This window comes from Gopherus flavomarginatus, chromosome 12 (assembly GCF_025201925.1).
Source record: "Gopherus flavomarginatus isolate rGopFla2 chromosome 12, rGopFla2.mat.asm, whole genome shotgun sequence".
Lineage (NCBI taxonomy): Eukaryota > Metazoa > Chordata > Testudines > Testudinidae > Gopherus > Gopherus flavomarginatus.
This window is the reverse complement of record NC_066628.1, coordinates 2594543-2603962: the sequence shown is the minus strand read 5'-3', so window position 1 is coordinate 2603962 and position 9420 is coordinate 2594543. Positions and strand designations below refer to the sequence as shown.

The 9420-nt window shown below is 57.0% G+C and overlaps 1 pseudogene; it reads left to right on the top strand.

Moving 5' to 3' along the window:
* The first annotated feature begins 460 nt into the window (after window positions 1-460).
* Window positions 461-9420, top strand: part of LOC127032954 (tripartite motif-containing protein 15-like) — a 79991-nt pseudogene continuing 71031 nt past the window's right edge.

Here is a 9420-nt window from a genome sequence, read left to right as displayed (position 1 = left end):
CTTCCCGTAAGACCCTAACTTTCGATTTCCCCGTCAAGGGTAATTCAGCCTCTTCCTGGTTTCTGCCTCCCCCCGAGCAGGGGTGGAGAAAAGGCCTGTTGAAACGTGGAGCTATTCTACAATGAGAATGCATCTAGATGGAGTCATGAAGTGCACAGGAAGTTCACGCACGAACCTGGCCCCCATCCAAATTAGGCGTCAGTGTAGCCAAGTTCTAACAGGACCCAGGAGTCCTGGCTCCCAGCCTCCCCTGCTCTAACCCACCAGCCCCCGCTCCCCGCCCAGAGCCGGAGAGAGAACCCAGGAGTCCTGGCTCCCAGTCCCTGCCACCTCTAACCCACCAGACCACATTCTCCCTTTGACAGGCTGTATCAACCCTGTTCTGATGACGGAAGTGCTTTGGGGCCAAGAGTCCACACCCCCTCGCCCTTGCTGGGCATGCCCCGGCGGCAGAGGGAGCGTATAAAAGGGAACAACTCGGCTCAGTCTGCACTGGCTGGGGAGGAGAGTGGACATGCGCTGCGAGCCCCTGCTGAGAAACCACCGGGATTCCAGACCTCCAAAGCCGAACGCCCAGACTACGGCGCGGGAGCCTAGTCAGCTGCAGGCACCGAAGGGGACGTTGAGCCGTTACCGGTGGGAGAGACGCCCAAGACACGACTAAGTGTAGGAAGTGGCCCAGCAGATGCCAGTGAGTATGCGGTGACCTGACCCCGGGTAAGGGGTTTCATAGGGCCCTGGGTTGGAACCCGGAGGATAGGGTGGGCCCGGGTTCCCCTACCCTGCCCAACTCATGCCAATAGGCAACTCTGACTCGGGAGAAAGGGTGGCTCCTTCGAACCCGGGCCAATAGGCACCATGGCTGCTCAGGAAAGCTGCCAGAGAGGGGTCAGCCCCTGTGATAAATAAAGTGGGGGGAAGCTCCCTTTGATGGACACCCAGCCAGCCAGTTAGCTGTAAAATCCCTCTGGGTAGCTGTGTCACAGAGTGTGGGGAGTCAGGGCCCCACGCCCCCCAATTCCTGCACTTCACCGTGACTCTCAGCCAGCCAGTAACACAGAAGGTTTATTAGACGACAGGAGCACAGCCCAGAACAGAGCTTGTAGGTACAGAAAACAGGACCCCTCAGTCGGGTCACTCTTGGGGGGTGGGGAGTACAGACCCCGGTGCTGGGCCTCCCTCTGTCTCCCCAGCCAGCTCCAAACTGAAACTGCCCCCAGCCCCTCCTCTGGCCTTGGTCTCTTTCCCGGCCAGGAGGCATCTGATCCCTTTGTTCTCCAACACCTTCCATTGGCACCTTGCCGGGGAGGGGCCCAGGCCATCAGTTGCCAGTAGACAGGGTGTCGGCCATTCTCTGTGCAGACACCATCACACTGGCCCTCTAGGGTTCTGCAACAATCACAAACCCTTATCCCACCACCAATCGTTCATTGCCAGGTCCAGGGGTCCCCTCACTCTTCTCCCGTAGAGCAGCTCGAAAGGGAAGAACGCCGTGGATTCCTGGGGCACTTCCCTGTACCGCAGGAGGGGCAGGCACTTGTCCCAGTCCTGCAGATGCTGCATCATAAAAGTTCTCAGCATCATCCCCAGGGTCCCATAAAATCTCTCCACCAGCCTGTTGGACTGAGGGTGATCTGCAGAGGCCCAGGTGGGCCAGACCCCACATTTCTCCCACAAGCCCCAGAGCGGGGCTGACATGAAATTGGACCCCTGGTCTGTAAGGACCTTGCTGGGGACCCCCACTCTGCTGAAGATGAGCAGCATTGCATCTGCCATGGTGTCTGCCTCGGTGGAGGACAGAGCCACCGCCTCCGGGTAGCGCATGGTGAAATCCATCACCACCAGGATGTGTTTCTTCCCCGACCGAGTCGCCTGGAGAAGGGCCCCACTACGTCCGTAGCCACCTTCTGGAAAGGCTCCTCTAAGAGGGGCAGGGGTCTCAAGTGAGCTTCACTCTTATCCCGGGACTTCCCCCATCTCTGGCAGGGGTCGCAGGGCCTGCAGTACTGCTGGACACGTCACATACTCCGGGCCAGTAAAAGTTCAGCAGCAGCCGCTGGATCCCCTGGTGTCCCGAGAGAGGGACATCGGGGGCCAGGCACAGCAGCTGGCGGCGATACTTCCAGGGCACCACCTGCTGCCTCCTGATCCCCCACAACTCCACTTCCCCTTGGGGAGCCCATTCCCGGTACAGGGATCCCTTCTCCTGCAGGACTCTGTCCCTGCAGCCTTCCCCAAGGGGGTTTGCAGCGCTGTGGCCAGCAAGTTCCCTCAGCTTCTCCAAGGAGGGATCCCTCTGCAGCTCGGTCTGGGATTCAGCAGCTGGGGCAGGGAGTGGGACCTGCTCCCTCTCGCTGGCTGGGCCTGGGGTCACAGCCCCCCTGAGCCCTGTCCCTGGTAGCTCCCTCCCTGCTGTGTAATCACTTCCCAGCAGCACGTCTGGACCAGGCAAACCTCGTTGGCAGCCGACCTGCCCTGCCTGGGTGTCCCCCCACTCAGCTGGGGTCTCAGCTCCTCTCGTGCTCAGCGCTGTCCTTGCTGTCCCAGTGGGGACAGGCAGCGAGCTCTCTGCTCTGGTCACAGCATCAGAGCCAGCGTGAGCCCCCTCTCCGGTGTGCAGGGGGGGTGGGGAGCATCTCTCCCTCCCACTCAGCCCCAGGGGGCTGGTTACAGGTAGGCAGGGATCCTGAGCCCAGCAGCCCCTCCTGCCAGCCACGTCATTTGCATTTTCACTGACAATTTCAGGCTCTGCTGATTAGTTCCCTGGATTCAAATTCAAACCCTCGGCCGTTATGGGAGCAGGGCCTGGATCCTGTCCCAGAGAGACACAGTCACCCCCCAAAAGGACCTCACAGCCATTATCCTGGAGAACCCCAATGACCAGCCAGCCCCTGCCCTCTAAGGCTCTACAACAATCACACACCCTTATCCCAGACCTAGATACTTAAGAAATGCACAGGGGAAACTGAGGCACCCACACAGTATTTAGAGAAAATATTAAGAACATTCCCACTTCGTTACACATGGAAACCAGGCCTTAGAGAAAGCCAGTGCCATGGAAACCAGGCTCAGGGAATCTGGGTGCCATGGAAACCAGGTGCCATAGAAAGCAGACCTTAGACAAACTAGGTGCCATGGAAACCAGGCCTCAGAGAAACCAGGTGCCATGGACACCAGACCTCAGAGAGACCCAGTGCCATACAACCAGGCTTCAGGTAAATCCGCAGCCACGGAAACCAGGCCTCAGAAAAACTAGGTGCCATGGAAATCAGGCTGTACAGAAACAGCCTGAGAAACCAGGCTTCAAGGACAACAAGCCTCAGGGAAACGGACCCACAAAGAAGCTGGGTGCCATGGAAACGAGACCTCAGAGAAACCAGGCTGTGTAGAAACCAGGCCTCAGAAACCAGGTTCCAATGAAAACAGGCCTCAGGGACTCCGGGTGCCATGGAAACCAAGCCATAGAGAAGCCAGACTATACAGAAACCAGGCATCAGGGAAACTGGCTACCTTGGCAACCAGGTGTCAGGGAAATCATGTGTCATGGCAACCAGATCTCAGAGACACTGGGCCATGGAGAAACCCGGCATCAGGGAAACTGGGTACCATGGAAAAATATATAGACAGATCAGTCCAGAAAAGTAGTAAGGTTCCTAGTTTCCATCTGGGCTAGAGAGAGTTAAGAAGCTCAATCTGGTTATATGCAATCCTACACAAGGAGTAAATCTCTGATAGTAGACGGCACTTTAATCAAGCAGACAAAGGCTGAACAAAATCTGAGGACTGGAAGTTGAAACTAGAAAAATTGGATCAGGAAATAGGGCACAGATGTTTAACAATTAAGGGTAATTAACTGTTGCAACAGGTTCTCATGTGGTGTGGTGGGATCTCCATGACCGGGAACCTTTAAATTAAGATTGGACTGGTCTTTCTAAAAGATACGCTCTGGTTCCACTGTACCTTATTACGCTTGATTCAGGGACAGAGGATAACATTCTCTGGCCTGTGTGATACAGGAAGTCAGGTGAGATTATCACTATGGGTCCCTTCTGGATTTAACCTCTATGAATCTATGACAAATGGACAAGATGAATTTAGATTCTAGTTATTGGGAACGTTTTTGTTTTAGGGTCAGAGTTAAGGACATTTGGGTGCGGATCATTGACGTCAGCTGACCTGTGGTGAATGTCACCAGTTGAGGATCTGATCTGACTGGTTAGACTGATGTCAAAATGGTTTGTTATGTCACCTTATCTTGCAGTTACCTTAGTGGGAGCGTTTGGGTGCATTTAGCCAGGGCTGGTTCTGAAAGGAGTTCAGCAAACTAAACTCTAAGTGATGGAAGTTGTTTGCGTGGGGGAATAACTAATAATAACTAATCCCAGTTACGTGGCCGGAATTGCCCGCAGAGGGAGCGGAGCTGGGAATGGGGAGGAGGCTCCCTGTATCCAAAACAGCTGATGTGACAGTGCCTGGCCCAGGCTCTTGGGGGAATTTCCATGTCCTCCATATGTCGCTGTCCCTTCCTTTCAGAACCAAAGACCTTGGATGGGAATCTCAGGCAGCTCGGGCCGGGTGAAGGGCCTTACACCCTGTGCTGTGTCTCTCCCCTCCCAGCACAAGTGGCAGGCACAGACCAGAACTGACCCTCCTTTCCCAAACTCTGTGTTTACAATAAGTGACATAGCGGTAGTGGAAAGTGGAAAATCCAGCTTTGTAGGTCTAATTTAATTTCAAAGTCCATGTTGATCAGAAAAAGCCCAGCCCCAGTTCTGAGCAGCCTCTCTCAGGTGGTGTCTGCTGTAATTTGGCAACTGAAAATTTAATGAGGATTAAGGCGTTGGCCATTCCCAAGCTGGGGGAGAGAGATGGGATCGGGGCGCTTTCAGGGCTCTCCCCTGGAGCCCACCTGTAAGCGAGTGACATGTGTCGGGGTTACTCTCCCTTTGTCATCTTCTAGTGGGGTTGCCAACCCTTCAAGATTGTCCTGGGGTCTCCAGAAATTAAAGCTTAATCATTAGTTAAAGATCATGTCATGCAATGAAACCTCCAGGAATATGTCCAACCAAAACTGGCAACCCTACATCTCATGTTCCCCTCTCGTCTCACGGAGACGGGTGCAGCCAGAATTGGACAGGTGAGTGTACAGCACCCACCGTATGCGGACATCTGAGCTCACAATGTAGGATGTTTTTAACCCTGATATGGGGCAATCATCTGACATTGTGGCATCCCATGAGGTTCTTCATCCTCCAGCCATGCCCATTTCCACCATCTAAGAGACTCTTGCTGTCTGGAGAGACGTGTGGGTCACCCCTCTGCTACTTCATGGTTCAGACAGAAGTGGGGACGTATCTCAGCGATGGACCCTGGATTTCAGGCATTCCGAGGAGTGACACAAAGGGCAGAGTTAAGGTCACTTGGGTGGCCTCAGTTGTGTATTTCACAACATACCCTGGTGTGTTTCTTTCCTTGAGGACCGGGCTGTCTCCTGTTTTCAGTTGTTCTCAGGAGGGTGACACATAGTTATTTAGGTGACCTTATCTGGGCATTTCCAGTGTTTGTTTATTTCCTCGAGCGTAGCCATAACTTGCTACGTCCAGGTTTTCGCTGGTCTTTCCCTTCCTTTGCACAAAGCACAAACTGCAAACAGCTCCCTCCCCAGCCCAGATCAGCCGTCCCAGCCAGTGACCCACCGACCACCTGCTTGTGAGCAACAGAGCTGGCGGGTCACAGGGTACTGCTGTATCCCTGGCAAAGTGAGCGTTGTGTCCCCCTCTAGCAGCTGGTCCGTACAGCAGATAGCCCACCGCTGCTGACAGCTCATGGTATAAGCCAAACTCTGAAGCTCCTTAGAGCACGTCCCAGGATGTGGGAGACCCAGGATCCACTCCCCCTGCTCCAGTGACTTCAATTATCTATCCACCATGCACCCCTCCCACTGGCTGGCTTAGGTTGCCCCCTGCCCACCCTGATGGCTTTTGTGAATCGCTGTCTCTGTGCCTGGCTCTCCCCGTTCATTGTGTAGGAGACCAGGCACCAAATTCAGGCACAGTGAATGGCAGTGATCTGCCAGACACCTGCAAGTCCAGCGTAGTGACAGTCAGCATCACAGCCCCTCGTTCCTTTGGTGCCTCCGCTCCCAAACCTTGCACAGTCTGAACATGTTCTGCAGCCACGTCAACGCAGAGCGAAGGCTGGATCCGGCCCCGGGCTGCATGTTGGACACCCGGCCTGGTGCCATTACAGACAGGAAAACGTCTCTTCTGTGGCTGCTCCAATGGAGCCATTGCCTGGGGCTGAGCCCTACAGCTCTGGGAGACTCCAGACTCTCCCCTCCAACCACTGGCACTGACTTTACAATGTGCTGGGGGGGGTCTCATCCTCTGGCTCTGTGCCAGGCCCACCCTTTCCTCCAGAGCCCCATCCCTACCTGCCTCTTCCCACTCCTGCCCCTTCCCTGCCTCTTCCTGCCTCTCCCTCCAGTGCCCCATGTCCTCGTTCCTCCTCCTTCCCCCCACAGAGCCCCCAGCACACGGCGAATCAGCAGATTGCAGTGGCACGAGGAGCAGGGAGAGAGGGAGGGGGAGGCTCTGATCTGTGAGACCCACCTGCAGGCGGGAGGCCTTAGGGGAGTGAGGGGGAGCTGTCAGTGGATGCTCAGCGCACCCACCATTTCCCCCCCCCATGGGCGCTCCAGACCCAGAGGACCCACAGAGCCGGCGCCTGTGCCCCTGACCAGCCCTATTGTTCTCCAGTTGAAACGGGCGTCTCTCGTTTGGTTCTCAGGACGTGCTGGAGCAGGGCAGGAGAGAAGCTGAGCAGAGTCCTTGGGACAAGGACACCCCAGAAGGACCTAACTGAATCCATGCGATCGGCATCCGCTCTGCCCTGAGAACCTGGTGGGAGCTGCAATCCCAGGGGGACACGACGGAAGAGCTGAGAGCCCGTTTCAGCCCCGCTCCGCAAGACTCCGACCTAGAGCCCCACTAAGGGCAACACAAAACCAGCCTGTGACCCAGAACTTGGGCCCGTGGGGCGGGTGTGTCTCCATAGACAGAGAGGGGAGAAGGCAGGAGGAACGGGCAAGTGACAGATCGGGCCATGGATCAGCCTTCAGCAAGCTCCAACCTAAGTCCGTGAATGTGATGAGTTGCACATCACAGCACAGAGAGTGAATCACCAGCAGGAAGCATCCAAATCCCGGAGAAGCTGCTTCGACTGAGTCCAGCAGTGAGCCCTCGTGTGAGGGACAGCGCCAGGATGGGCGACCCCAGGGAGGGAGCAGAGCTGACCCTCACCTCAGGGGAGGGGCAGTGTGAGATGCGTGTGTGACACTGATGGGGAGCCCTGGTGCCACGTCACTGAGCCACAGGGAACGTGTGTCTGGCCAGCTTACACACCATGATCCGTCCCCAGCTGTTGAGCATGGAGACCCTGCAGGGAGCGCGGGACAGACTGCAGCGAAGCAGGGAGCTGGGTGTGAAGCTGGGCAGCTGCCTGAACCTCGCCCTGGAGAAGTTCCGCCAGGAGCCCCGGTGTGTTCAGGAGAACGCCAGGCTGCTGATCCGGTGGGGCGGGGGGGAGCTGGAGTTCATCTCCGGCCAGGGGCAGTGGGAGATCTCGGTGCTCCTCATCGATGGGGAACCCCAGTATCACATCACAGAGCTGGGAGGGGACAGGCCAGTGACTTGGTCACACACCAGCCCAGAGCCGCTGAGCATCGCAGACCTAGCGAGGGTGTGGACAGACTGGGGCTCTGGGGGGCACAGGGTGAGGAGCTGAGCAGCTGCTTTGGGGAGGCCATTTCCGAGTTCAGCCGGGAGCCTCCGTATGTGCAGAAGAACGCCAGGATGAGCTTGTGTTGGGACAGGGGCAGCCTGGAGTTCCTGTCTGGGCAGGGGCAGTACAAGTTCTCTGTTTCCTATCAGGAAGGAAATCCCCGTTATCATTTTCATGTCGAGACTCTCCCAGTGCAGTTGTATGTGGCCCGGTTACGTTCCCGCAGGGACCCACTCAGTGCTGACAACCTGCTGGAATTTTACACTGAGCTGGGTCTCTGTCAGGGAGACACTGCTGCACTGAGGGCCTGTTTCTACAGAGTCTGGGAGGGGGTTCAGCCGGGAGCCCCGGTGTGTGCAGGAGAACGCCAGGCTGCTGATCCACTGGGATGGGCAGGAGCTGGAGTTTGTCTCTGGCCAGGGGCAGTGTGAGATCTTGGTGTTCCTCACCGATGGGGAACCCCAGTATCACATCACAGAGCTGGGAGGGGACAGGCCAGTGACTTGGTCACACACCAGCCCAGAGCCGCTGAGCGTTGCAGACCTGGAGAGGATGCAGAACAGACTGAGGCGCTGGGGATGCTGGGGCGAGGAGCTGAGCAGCTGCTTTTGGGAGGCCATTTCCCAGTTCAGCCGGGAGCCCCCATGTGTGCAGGGGAACGCCAGGATGAGGATCAGGTGGGATGGAGGGACCCTGGAGCTCCTGTCGGGAGAAGGGCAGTGTGACATCTCCATACACTACAGGGACGGGAGATCCCAATATGAGGTTGGGGAGCTCCCCATGCACATGTACCTGGCTTGGTTCCGTGCCCACCCAGAACCACTGAGCGCCGCCAGCCTCCAGAGAGTGTTGAGAAAATTGGGGTCCTGTCAGGAAGACACCGGTATCTTGAGAGCCTGTATTTCCCACGCCTTGGACCAGTTCGTTCAGGAGCCTCGGTGTGTTCAGGAGAACGCCAGGCTGCTGATCCGGTGGGGCGGGGGGGAGCTGGAGTTCATCTCCGGCCAGTGGCAGTGTGAGATCTCGGTGCTCCTTGCCGATGGGGAACCCCAGTATCACGTCACAGAGCTGGGAGGGGACAGGCCAGTGACTTGGTCACACACCAGCCCAGAACCGCTGAGCATCGCAGACCTAGCGAGGGTGTGGGGCAGACTGGGGCTCTGGGGGGCACTGGGTGAGGGGCTGAGCGGCTGCTTTGGGGAGGCCATTTCCCAGTTCAGCCAGGAACCCCCATGTGTGCAGGAGAACGCCAGGATGAGGATCAGGTGGGATGAAAGGACCCTGGAGTTCCTGTCGGGAGAAGGGAACTGTGAGATCTCCGTGTGCTGTAGAGACGGGAGACCCCAATACGAGGTTGGGGAGCTCCCCATGCACATGTACGTGGCTCGGTTACGGACCCGCCCAGAACCACTGAGCGCCGACAGCCTCCAGAGAGTGTTGAGAAAATTGTGGTCCTGTCAGGAAGACACCAGTATCCTGAGAGCCTGTATTTCCCACGCCTTGGACCAGTTCGTTCAGGAGCCTCGGTGTGTTCAGGAGAACGCCAGGATGCTGATCCGGTGGGGGCGAGGGGGAGCTGGAGTTCATCTCCGGCCAGGGGCAGTGTGAGATCTCAGTGCTCCTCGCCGATGGGGAACC